The sequence below is a fragment of the Phyllobates terribilis genome, unplaced genomic scaffold (assembly GCF_046119375.1).
Source record: "Phyllobates terribilis strain yellow unplaced genomic scaffold, ASM4611937v1 Scaffold_1__5_contigs__length_1240528914, whole genome shotgun sequence".
In the NCBI taxonomy this organism is placed as follows: domain Eukaryota; kingdom Metazoa; phylum Chordata; class Amphibia; order Anura; family Dendrobatidae; genus Phyllobates; species Phyllobates terribilis.
In genome coordinates this window covers 1,116,940,899-1,116,953,904 of record NW_027362761.1, presented here as the reverse complement: position 1 = coordinate 1,116,953,904, position 13,006 = coordinate 1,116,940,899, and positions in this window count along the sequence as shown.

Sequence of the window (13,006 nt, the reverse complement as noted above, 5' to 3'; positions counted from 1 at the left end):
GTATACGCTTCCCGATTTTGGCTATTTGCTCTTGTTCTACTCATCCTCCACCACCATGTCACCAGGGTGACCGTGGTCCGTGATGCAACACCCACATAATTTTTTTAAAGGGTGTTTATGATGCCCGTAAAAAAAAAATTTTTATACAGTATGTTCATGTATACCCCCCAGGGGTAAATGTTTGTCAGCCCATACACTTAGTGCATGGGCATTACAAGTGGGCCGCTCCTTTATAATGGGAACATTTTTTTATGAGGCCCTCCTCCACGTCTCTTCCAAGGGGCATTGAAGTGCCTCAAAATTTTTGGGAGCCCTTGCATTCACTGCATAGGCCAACACTATGGGAGACTCTCTCCTTTCTAATGGGAATTTGTCGTTACTGTGGCCCTGTGCTATGTCTCTTTAAATTGTTAGTGGGGTTTTTCCTAAATTTGGTCAGCCGTTAGACTCACTGCATACCCTATAACTGTATAGCAGACTCTCTCCTTTCTAATGGGAATTTGTCGTTACTGTGGCCCTGCTCTATGTGGGTTTAAATTCTTAGTGGGGTTTTCCCTAAATTTGGTCAGCCGTTGGACTCACTGCATACCCTATAACTGTATAGCAGACCCTCTCCTTTCTAATGGGAACATGTCGTACTTGTTACTGTGGCCCTGCTCTATGTGTCTTTAAATTCTTAGTGGGGTTTTTCCTAAATTTGGTCAGCCGTTGGACTCACTGCATACCCTATAACTTTATAGCAGACTCTCTCCTTTCTAATGGGAACATGTTGTACTTGTTACTGTGGCCCTGCTCTATGTGTCTTTAAATTGTTAGTGGGGTTTTTCCTAAATTTGGTCAGCCGTTAGACTCACTGCATACTCTATAACTGTATAGCAGACCCTCTCCTTTCTAATGGGAACATGTCGTACTTGTTACTGTGGCCCTGCTCTATGTGTCTTTAAATTCTTAGTGGGGTTTTCCCTAAATTTGGTCAGCCTTTAGACTCACTGCATACCCTATAACTGTATAGCAGACCCTCTCTTTTCTAATGGGAACATGTCGTACTTGTTACTGTGGCCCTGCTCTATGTGTCTTTAAATTGTTATTGGAGTTTTTCCTAAATTTGGTCAGCCGTTAGACTCACTGCATACCCTATAACTGTATAGCAGACCCTCTCCTTTCTAATGGGAATTTGTCGTTACTGTGGCCCTGCTCTATGTGTCTTTAAATTCTTAGTGGGGTTTTTCCTAAAATTGGTCAGCCGTTGGACTCACTGCATACCCTATTACTGTATAGCAGACTCTCTCCTTTCTAATGGGAATTTTTCGTTACTGTGGCCCTGCTCTATGTGTCTTTCAGAGTCTCTCCATCATAAATAAAACAGGATGTGTCACACACCACATTGCCAGATAAGGTTGTAAAATATTAAAATGACATTTCCCGGTGAATGCATTTGCCTTAAAAAAATAACGTAAAAAAACCAGTAGGATCTTTCTTTAGTATAAAAACAGAGTCGCCAATGTAGCCTCAATGTAATCACATTGTTCAGCTCCTGCACCTCCTCCTCCTCCATCTCCGAAATGACCACATCAGTCACAAGCTGAAAGCACTGCAGCACTGCCTTGGCCAAGCGACAATAGGCTGTGCTGAAGATAACATGCTTAATTGACAAACCACCCAGCGCTGCAGAGTTGTTGAAAGCTGTAACACAGCAGCTTGATCTGTGTCTCTCACCGCTGAACATACAGCCAGGCATGGTCATGTGTGACAATGGGCGGAACCTGGTGACGGAGAAATGACAGCCGGAGTAGATACGGTTTCCCTCTATGCCAGTCCTTTCACCGAGCTAAAGAATATGGCTGTGGTGAAATACAACTCCCACTGAGAAGCTGTTTCAGATTGAAAAACATTGGGCCCACTGGAGGATTTGATTCTGAGGGCTCACCTTTCTCCCCCACTCAAGAGCCCCATAGCAGCTGCAAAGTTAGCGCTATCATGAACTCTTCTGACGTAGAAGCCAGGGAACACCAGAGGATTCTCTGGTGGGACCGTCCAACCCTGCCGAGAAGCAGTCCTGGCTAAGAAAAGTGTGTGGAAAGTTTCCCGGACACTCTATGGCTGCTTTTTTACTGAGGTGAAAACCCACACAAATACAGGGAGAACATACAAACTCCTTGCAGATGTTGTCCTTGCTGGGAGTTGAACCCAGGATCCCAGCGCTGCAAGGCTTCAGTGCTAACCACTGATCCAATGTGCTGCCGTTCACCCTCTGATATCTAACAGGCTGGAGAAACTTGCACCTACTGCCACTCTATCTTCAGCTCCTTTGTGAGAAAGTAATGTATTTGGGCAGCCACTCAGTCTACCAAATAAAATTCCTGTGAAGGAAATTGGGGAAGGCTTCGCTACTGGTACTGGGGGCAGTGCTAATACCATGACGTCGTACCATAGTTTGCTGGAAATATTCCAGGCTGGTAGGAGGCAAGCAAATTCCCACAGAAAAGTACCAGCAGTAATGTTCAGGGACCCGCGCTTGTAGACGGAGACAACACAGGGAGAAATAGTGACGGCTGTGGACCGAGTATGGACACAAGGCATGAGGTTGTGAAAAGCTTCCGCCTCCACGAGCCTAAAAGGCCACATTTCAAGTGAAAGCAGCTTTAGAGGACTTCCTGGGAGAAATGACAGCTGGGTAGATATGGTTTCCCAAGTCCTTTCACCAAGCTAAAGAATATGGCTGTGGTGAAATACAACTCAGCAAAAAAAGCTGTGGACTTGCTCCATACCGTTCCTGGCCACATTCACCTGTCCACGTGTTTGTGGTTATGCGGTCCTTCCCAGTAAGCGCACTGGGGAGGGCACGGGTAATGTGGGACCCGTGCTTGTGGAAGGCGGAGACGACCCCGGGAGTCCAACAGTGGCGGCTGGGGACCGAGTATGGACACCCGGCCGCCGCCGGCATGAGGTTATGAAAAGCTTCCGCCTCCATGAGCCTAAAAGGCCACATTTCAAGTGCAAGCAGCTGTCAAAAATTTGGCAGCATAGTATTGCAGCCTGTGGGTGGGTGGCTGGCTGGCTGCCTGCATGCTTGCACTTGCATTCCAAGGAATGGGGTAGGGACAACAGAACGCTGCACTGGGACAAGGACGTGGACGGTGATTGTTGCAAGTCTTCAACGACAGGTGCATGGCGGGAGGCATCTTCGCATGCGCCAAGGATCACTTATGATGGGCACACTTTTAGGCAGTGACCTGGGAGTCAGAGATGCTTCCGGAGGTCATCCCCATGCTGTTCCCATGTCTTTTTAGCACTGTATGCATGTCTATGATGATGTGTCACACACCACATGGCCAGATAAGGTTGTAAAATGTTAAAATTACTTTTCCCAGTGAATGCATTTGTCTTGGTTGAAAGCAATGCAAAAGTGCAAAAACGCTACGTGTGAACATAGCCCAAGATGTGGAGGAGTATTTTTGTTTTTGGTTATTTATTTTGCCTTATATACAAGTCATTACCCTGGAAAGGGTGTTTCTTAACATATTTCCCAGGAAAATCCATTTTGGTTTCGTTTTTGTATGTTTTATTGTGAGTCTGTAAAAGTGGCGTAAAACTCTGACAACGTTGGGAGTCAGAGATGCTTCCAGGGGTCTTCCCCATGCTGTTCTCATGTCATTTGAGCACTGTTCCCATCGATTTGGGCAATTTTTAGGCCCTCTGCAGACCGCCGGGGGGAGCCGTCTGAAAAATGCTCGAGTTTCCCATAGACTTACATTGGGCTCGTTGCTCGGGTCGAGCACCCGAGTATTCCAATTTGCTCGACCCGAGCAACGAGTACCCGAGCATTTTAGTGCTTACTCATCACTACTTATGACCGATGTCTTCTCTGATTGCACTGGGGGATTTGTTGTGATTTGCCTGAACGATATATAATTTTTTCGCCTGATTTGGATTCTCACCAGGAACATGTCCAGGTAGCATCACAAAGGTTGAGGGAGAATTCTTTGATAAAAATTGAGAAATATATTTTCCAGGACGTCCCTCCTGACAGCACCATCAGTAAGTCGTCCTTCATATCTATGATAGGGACAGGAACTCAGAAGAGTTTGCAGGTATGTGCACACTATCCGTACTGTCAGCGTTTGAACGCAGTATACTTTATGCGTTCATTGAACTCATGCGGATTCACTGCAATCAATTCATTGTACTGGTCTAATTTCTCTTGCGGAGACTAGCGACTCCGCAAGAGAAATTGACATGCTGCGGTCTGGAAAGAAGCGCCGCATGTCTGTGGGTGATCCGCAGGTGCACGGAGACACATAGTGGACATGGGATTTTTTGAAATCCCATCCACTTTGCTTGTAATGTGAAATGCTGCAGTCTGCATGCAGGGCAAGTGCGCTACGTCCAATCTGCAGAGTTTCCTGATCGTGTGAACATACCCGAAAAGGCCCCCCTCCACTCTCACCTCAGTGTTTTTTTGTCGCTCTCAGAGACAGGACGCAGAAGTCAAAATTTACTGAACTTCCAGTGAGCAGGAGCTCCTGAGGCCAGATGCAGGAGGATCAGGATGGGGTCCTCGCACTCCTCTCCTTCCTTCTACCAGAGGCCGACACCCCACTGAACAAGGGGTCCCTCAACCTGTCTGGTGGATCGTCAGCTCCCGAGGAGGACTGCTTATCCTGCAAAGGGGGCTGTGGGTTCACGCTGCTGCAGCCTGAGCACGGCTCCTATGTTAGGATCTGCAACATAAACTAAGGAAAGATAGGGGAAAGCCGTCCCTACAGTAAGACTAAGCTGAATCCCTACAATGTAGCGGGCTGCCTGTTCCTTGTGAACAGACCCGCCTTCGTCCTGGGCTAGTCTGAACGGAGACCTATAGAATTAAGGGAGGGGTCCCTAAAAGAACTAAGGACTGGGACAAAAATGGGACACCTAAAAAGAAGTTGTTGCAGAGCAAAAAGGACAAACTGACAAAAAGTACTAAAGGTCCCAGAGGACCAAGAACTGAAAGAGATAGGCACCGAAGCACCTGGCTAGAGAGACAGTCAAAACAACACTGAAGTCCAGCAAAGCCAGAAGGGCGGAGCTGGAATATATAGGCAGATGGTCACGTGACCGCAAAACACAAGATAGAAAAAACTAACAGGAGGGTTCTAACAGTACCCCCTCTTTTATGAGGATCCTCCAGATCCTCCAGGCCCAGGCCTATCCGGAAACTTCCTGTGGAAAGCTTTAACAAGCCTAGGAGCAGAGACATCATCTGTCCTTACCCAGGAGTTGTCTTCTGGACCGAAACCCTTGCAGGAGACAAGATACTGTAATCTCCCTCTATGCCATCTAGAATTCAAGATACGCGACATTTGAAATTCGCCGTCTTCCACCACAGGGGGAGCTGTGACAGTGGCGTCCCTATCAGATACGTCAGCCTTTTTCAACAAGGAAACATGAAACACAGGATTAATCTTCCAGGAAGTAGGGACATCCAACCTAACAGCAGACGGGTTAACAACATGAAGCACTTTAAATGGACCCACAAACTTAGGACCCAGTTTTTTAGAGGGAATCCTCAACCGCAGGTTCTACGAGGACAACCAAACCATGTCACCCACAGTAAACAAAACCTCTTTATGTTTCCTCTCAAAATACTTCTTGGACTTCTTGTTAGCCTCTTGAAGGTTGCAATGTACATTAGTCCAAACTCTCTCCAAATCACCGGAAAAATTCTTCTCCTCTGGCACCGCCGACCCTAATTTGGAGAATGAACCAAAAGACGGATATCTTCCAGTACAACAAAAAAAAGGAGAACATTCAGCAGAGGAGGATGTATGATTGTTAAGAGCAAATTCTGCGAAAGGCAGAAACTCAGACCACACCTCTTGATTGTCTGCCACAAAACAATGCAAAAACTGTTCAACATCCTGGTTCTTTCTTTCGGTCTGTCCATTAGACTCAAGATGATAACCAGACGAAAATGACAAATGGACTCCCAACCTGTCACAAAAAGTACGCCAAAAGCGAGCCACAAACTGAGTTCCTATATCAGAAACAATATCCGTGGGAACGCCATGGAGCTTGACAATCTCCTTAACAAACGCCTTATCGAGTGTCTTGGTGCAGGGCAACTTAATGAATGGAACCAAATGACACATCTTACTAAAACGGTCCACGCCCACGCAGATGACAGTAAAACCCTCGGACACAGGAAAATCAGTAATAAAATCTATAGTGAGATGCGTCCAAGGCGCACTAGGAACCTCCAGAGGGCAAAGCAACCCCGCAGCAGGAGTATGTGAAGCCTTTGACCTAGCGCACACAGTACACTGACGCACCCACTTGTTGACTTCCTTCTGCCATCCAGGCCACCAAAAACTGCGACTGATCAGTCTCTTAGTTTCCGAAATTCCTGGATGACCTGCCAACAGAGACTCCACAAACAAATCTATCCTAAAGGCTCTAGGCACGAACAACCTCCCATGGGGAGTGTTAGATGGAGCATCATCTTGAGCTTTCAGAATCCCATTCTCCAAAACGGAGTCCAAAGCCGCCACCACAACTCCTTTCTGTAAAATGCTCTCCTCCTCCTCGGCACTGACCGTAGGAGAGAAGCTGCGAGATAAAGCATCGGCTCTAACAGTCTTAGTACCAGGGATATAGGTAACAGAAAAAGGAAACCGAGAAAAAAAAAGTGCCCACCTAGCTTGACGGGCATTCAAGCGCTTGGCAGCATCCAGATAGATCAAATTCTTATGATCTGTGAAAACCTGAATAGGTTCCAAAAAATGACGCCAATGTTCAAACGCGAGTTTAATAGCCAGCAACTCCCGATTTCCAGCATCATAATTCAGTTCCGTTTCCGAAATTTTTTTCGAAAAGAAGGCACAAGGATGTACTCCACCCTTGTTCTCCTGAGACAAAACTGCTCCGACCCCCACCGATGAAGCATCGACCTCGACCAAAAAAGGCTTGGTCTCATCAGGCTGCATAAGGATAGGGGCAGAACTGAACCTCTCTTTGAGATACTCAAATGCTTCAATGGCCTCAGTAGTCCACTGGGCCGTATTCGCACCTTTCCTGGTGAGATCGGTTAGAGGTTTAACAATTACAGAAAAATTCTTAATGAATTTCCTGTAATAATTGGCAAAACCCAAAAATCTCTGTATAGATTTCAAACCAATAGGCCTAGGCCATTCCTGCACAGCCTGAACCTTCACAGGGTCCATTTCAAAGCCCTCGCTGGAGACAATGTAGCCCAAAAAACGAATTTTCTGCACAGCGAACTCACATTTCTCCAGCTTAGCAAAGAGTGAATTATCACTCAATAACTGCAAAACTTCACGTACACTCTGCCAATGGGACTCCAGATCTGGTGAATAAATCAAAATGTTATCCAAATACACAACCACATTCTTACTAATCAGAGGTCTCAGGACGTCATTAATAAGGTTCTGAAAAAATGCAGGTGCATTGGTAAGACCAAAAGGCATCACCAGATTCTCAAAATGACCTACCGGAGTGTTAAAAGCAGTCTTCCATTCATCACCCTCCTTCACACGTAACAAATTGTATGCCCCTCGGAGATCAATTTTGGAGAACCACTTGGCTCCCACTAACTGGTTAAACAAGTCAGGAATTAACGGTAATGGGTAGGAATTGCGTACGGTAATCTTATTAATTTCACGAAAATCCAGACATGGACGTAAACCGCCGTCCTTTTTTTTTAACAAAGAAGAATCCAACTGTAACAGGCGACTTAGAAGGTCTAATGTGACCAGCAGCCAGGCTAGTCTGTATGTACTCCTCCAAGGCCTTTCTTTCAGGGATAGTCAGATTAAACAAGCGACTTTTGGGAAGAGTAGCACCCGGAACAAACTCAATGGCGCAATCATAATCCCTATGAGGAGGTAAAACTTGCGACTCCTCCTCCGAAAAAACCCTCCAAAAATCTTGAATAGGTACAGGTAATTCCCCTTTTTCCACAGCCGCAATGCGACCATTACAACATTTATCATAGCACTTCGGACTCCAAGACTTAATCACATTAGTAGACCAGTCCAACAAAGGATTGTGCAGTTTTAACCAAGGCAATCCTAGAACAACTGGAGAGGGTAAATTATCCAAAACAACCAAGTCCAAAATTTCTTGGTGAACTCCATTGATAGTGAGAGGAAATGCAGCAACCTTGTGAGTAATACATTTCAAAGGAGTGTTATCAATTGCAACCACAGAAATAGGTGATGACAAAGGTTTGGATTTCAATTTAAGGTTTTCCAAAAACCCTTTATCAATCACATTAAGTGTTGAACCACAATCCACAAATACCTGAAATTCAATCAAATCTCCCTGCAGAGTAGTACTCCCAGAAAGGAATACTCCTGCAGAGCGTAAACAAGCTATACGGGCGTAACTGACCTTTTTTTTTTCTTTACTTAAACGACGCTCACAATACTTAACCAAATGGTCACCTTTACCACAATAAAGACACAATCCCTCAGCGAACCTCCGGTCTTTTTCCTGAGAGCGGAGCGACATCCCCCCAACCTCCATCGGTTCCCTACCGTCAGAGCAGATTTTCTGGGGACTAGGACCTGACATTACAGGAGTCTTTACCTCATTGAGCCTGCACCTCAGTCTCCTGTCTATGCGAACAGCTAACTGCATAGCTTCCTGCAGAGTCTCAGGTGCAGGGAATGCAATTAGCAAATCCTTAACCCTTTCACTCAGACCAGCAAGAAATAAACATTTCAGCGCCGAATCATTCCACTTAACTTCTGAAGTCCACCTTCTAAAGTGTGTGCAATAATTTTCAACATCATCAGACCCCTGATTCAAATGTCTAAGTTCTGATTCAGCAGATGAGATTTGATCAGGATCATCATATAATAGCCCCATAGCAGAAAAAAATTCTTCAACAGAACTTAAACACGGATCATTAGGCTGGAGAGAAAAGGCCCAACCCTGTGGTTCTTTGCGCAAAAGTGACATAATAAAACCAATGCGCTGTGATTCATTCCCAGAGGATCTTGGTCTCCAACTAAAATATAGCAAACAAGCATTTTTAAAGGAAAAAAAATCTTGCTGTTTACCATAAAAAACATCAGGCAGTCCTACCTTCGATTCCACAAAATGCGCTCCAGGACAGCTACTCACGTGTTGCTGAAGCTCGGCCACCTCCAGAGACAATCCCTGCAGGCGTTGAGCCAACTTCTGGACGGAAACCATACTGATCCCCGCATTTCTTTCCTTTTAGTTTTTTTTTGGGCTTGACTTACTGTTAGGATCTGCAACATAAACTAAGGAAAGATAGGGGAAAGCTGTCCCTACAGTAAGACTAAGCTGAATCTCTACGATGTAGCGGGCTGCCTGTTCCTTGTGAACAGACCCGCCTTCGTCCTCGGCTAGTCTGAACGGAGACCTATAGAATTAAGGGAGGGGTCCCTAAAAAGAACTAAGGACTGGGACAAAAATGGGACACCTTCTAAACAGAAGTTGCAGAGCAAAAAGGACAAACTGACAAAAAGTACTAAAGGTCCCAGAGGACCAAGAACTGAAAGAGATAGGCACCGAAGCACCTGGCTAGAGAGACAGTCAAAACAACACTGAAGTCCAGCAAAGGCAGAAGGGCGGAGATGGAATATATAGGCAGATGGTCACGTGACCGCAAAACACAAGATAGAAAAAACTAACAGGAGGGTTCTAACATCCTATGCACAAACTGAAGGAGTTTGAGCGGCACTTCCGGTTACAGAGGCCGTGAAGTGCATACCTCTAGTAGCCATGTGTGCGTTCCACAGTCACTGACCTGCCTCCTATTTTACCTAGCCCTGCACTACTAGATGCATTATGTAAAATAGGAGTCAGGTCGGTGAACGATCAGTGAGCTATCATAAGAGCATACAGATGAATATGTAAGCAGAGGAGCAGATAAAGCGCCCAACACAAGCTGCCGCGAAGCACGAGCATATCATTATCTCCAAACTGAAAGTTAAGATTACACAAGAACCACAGGACAGATTTCATCAACCAAGGTATCATTTTAACCAGTGTAATGTCACCCACCTGACAGTGTGTGTAGTTTACTAAGCACAATCCTGCTGACAGGTGCACTTTAAGCGCCTTCATGGACTATCCTCTAGAGAGTCATCCATGGATAGAGAGGTTCATTAAAGCCACGACAAGGATGAGACCAACAGTGAAAACTCATGTTCCACCATGGGACTTGAATATAGTCCTAATTAGCTTGTGCAAACAGCCTTACAAACCCCTTGAGGATTGAATTGAAAATTTCTCTCCCAAAAAATGGCCTTCTTGGTGGCTATAACCACAGCAAGGTGTATTGGAGAAATACAAGTTGTCTCAATAAGAGATCCATACCTAAGGATCCTAGATGACTTGTATCATCCTCAGGCTAGATCCGGCATTCTTTCCAAAAGTGGTAACCCTCTTTCATATGAACCAGGACATGGTGTTACCCTCATTCTGTCAGGACTATAAAAATGAGCAAGAACTAGCTTTTCACTCCCTGGAAGTCAGGAGAGTAATTCTCCGATATTTCAAAATAACAAAGGACTGGCGAAGATACCCTAACCTGTTTGTGCAGTTCGCAGGTAAAAACAAAGGGAAAAAGGCATCTAAGACAACACTGGCAAGATGGGTCACTTCAGTGATAAATTTAGCCTACTCATCGGAAGGGAAAACCCCTCCAGGTAACATTAAAGCCCACTCTACCAGAGCAATGGCCACATCATGAGCTGAACGAGCAGGAGCATCGGTGGACCAAATTTGTAGAGCTGCAACATGGACAAGTTTGAACACCTTTTGCAGACACTATAAGCTGGACATTCTATCAGGCCAAAAAATTGCCGTCGGTAAAAAGGTCCTTCAGGCAATAATCCCACCCTGAATGTATACTCTGGTATTCTCCTGATGGTGCTGTCAGGAGGGACGTCTTGGAAAGTAGGCATTAGACCTACTGGTAATAGGTTTTCCAGGAGTCCCTCATGACAGCACCTATTACATTCCCTCCCTACTATTCTAATCTGCTGTGTGATGTTAACATGGATAGAAGGAAGCTAAATAAAATAGAGTTGCATCCATCCTGGTGTGGTACTTAGAAAACCACTCAGGTGAAGGGGGGCCTTTTAAACTCTTCTGTGTTCCTGTCCCTATCAGAGATATGGAGGACGACCTCCTGAGGGTGCTGTTACGAGGGACTCCTGGAAAACCTATTACCGGTAGGTCTAATGCCTACTTTTTCTGTTCAGGAGGTTTCACTCCTGGGATACATTTTATCGGCAGATAAAATCTTCTTTTATTCGTTTATTGTAATGAGTTCTTCCAGGCTCTGGGGCGTGCGGTGCCTGGACGAAACCTCGGCCTCCGGTCTTCATTAGCGTACCGGTCATCTCCAATCAGCATCACAGGGCCCTGTGATGTGTAGTGGTGGCCACAGAAACCTGCGTCCTGCAATAGCTCGATTACACTTAACGTTTTTACCCTTCTATGGGTGAGACACTGCTACTTCCGCTCCAGTGACCTCCGGCGTGCGCAGTGATTGGGGAGAGCACTTTCTTACAGTGAATTGCCAGCGCATACACAGCAGAAAGAATAAGCCAATGCCAATCGAAGGGTGGAAACGTCACATGTAATCGCGCTATTGCCGGGTACAAGATTCCGGGACCACCACTACACGTCACATGGCGTGCTACTCTAATGAAGCCCGGAGGCCGAGTTTTCTTCCAGGCACTGCACATCCCAGAGCCTGGAAGAACGCATTAGCATGAACGAATAAAAGGATTTCTGCACAACAAGACCGCAGATATGGGCATACAGGTAGGACTTTTTTAACCATTCTATAACCTGAATGTCCATATTAATAGGTTACATACGTCAAAGGCGGTGACATTCCCTTTAAGATGGATCCTGGGAAGGTGCAGGCTATAATAGATTGGGTCTAACCTCGTGACCTGAAAGCAAAAACGTTTTCTATGATTCACCAACTATCATAGGAAATTCATTAAGGGTTTTTCTCAGATTGTTAAACCTCTTTCTGACCTCACACGTAAGGGGGATCAGATCTGATGGTTTGGTCACCGGATTTTATTGGGGCTTTTGAAAAATTGTATTTTATTTCTGCTCCAGTTCTAATCCAACCCGATCTTCAGGAACCATTTATTGTGGAGGTGGAAGCTTCAGAGGTCGGGGCTGCTTTATCTCAGGGTTCCAAGATTCTGACCAATTTGTTGCCATGTGCTTTTTTCTCGAGAAAATTTTTGTCAGCTGAAAGAAATTATTATGTCGGGAATCATGAGTTACCCGCTGTTAAATTAGCATTTAAAGCAAACCTGTCATTAGGATTGTGCTAAGTAAATTACAGGCAGTGTCAGGTTCGCGCTGTTACACTGATTAAAATGATACCTGGGTTGATGAAATCCGTCCTGTGGTTCTTGTTTAATCTTTATTTGCAGTTTGGAGATAATGAGATGCTCCTGCTCCGGAGCGACCTGTGGTTGGGGCTTTCATTAGTGTTCTGTTCTCATATTCATCATTGTGGCTTTAATGACAGGTTACTGATCCTTTAATGAGCTGCCTCCTATTTCAAATACTGCTCTTGCGCAGTTCATATTGTTGTCTTTGAAAAAAAATGTTTAACTCTAGCAAAAAATTTTTTTTTGCTACAACAAAATGACACCCGAGCATGCGCAGTAGCTGCTATCGTTTGCTTATAAATTGATCCCATGAAAAATGTAATGATGGAAATATAAGCTACTTTTGGATAATTGGAGTATGAAAAAATTCAAGGAGTTTTATTTGCCGTTTTCTTGCAATTACCTTCATATAAGTTGGCATCTCCTCCCCACATGTGCAGTTCTTTGACGTAAATGTATTGTGTGATCTGAAGTCACCAAGTCTCCTTACTAGTTTACTAAAACCAATTTCAGTGATAGGAATCATACAACATCTGTATTACAGGGAAAATAGTAAGTGTTAAATATTTAACCCCTTTGTGTTCCATACTATTAGCGGA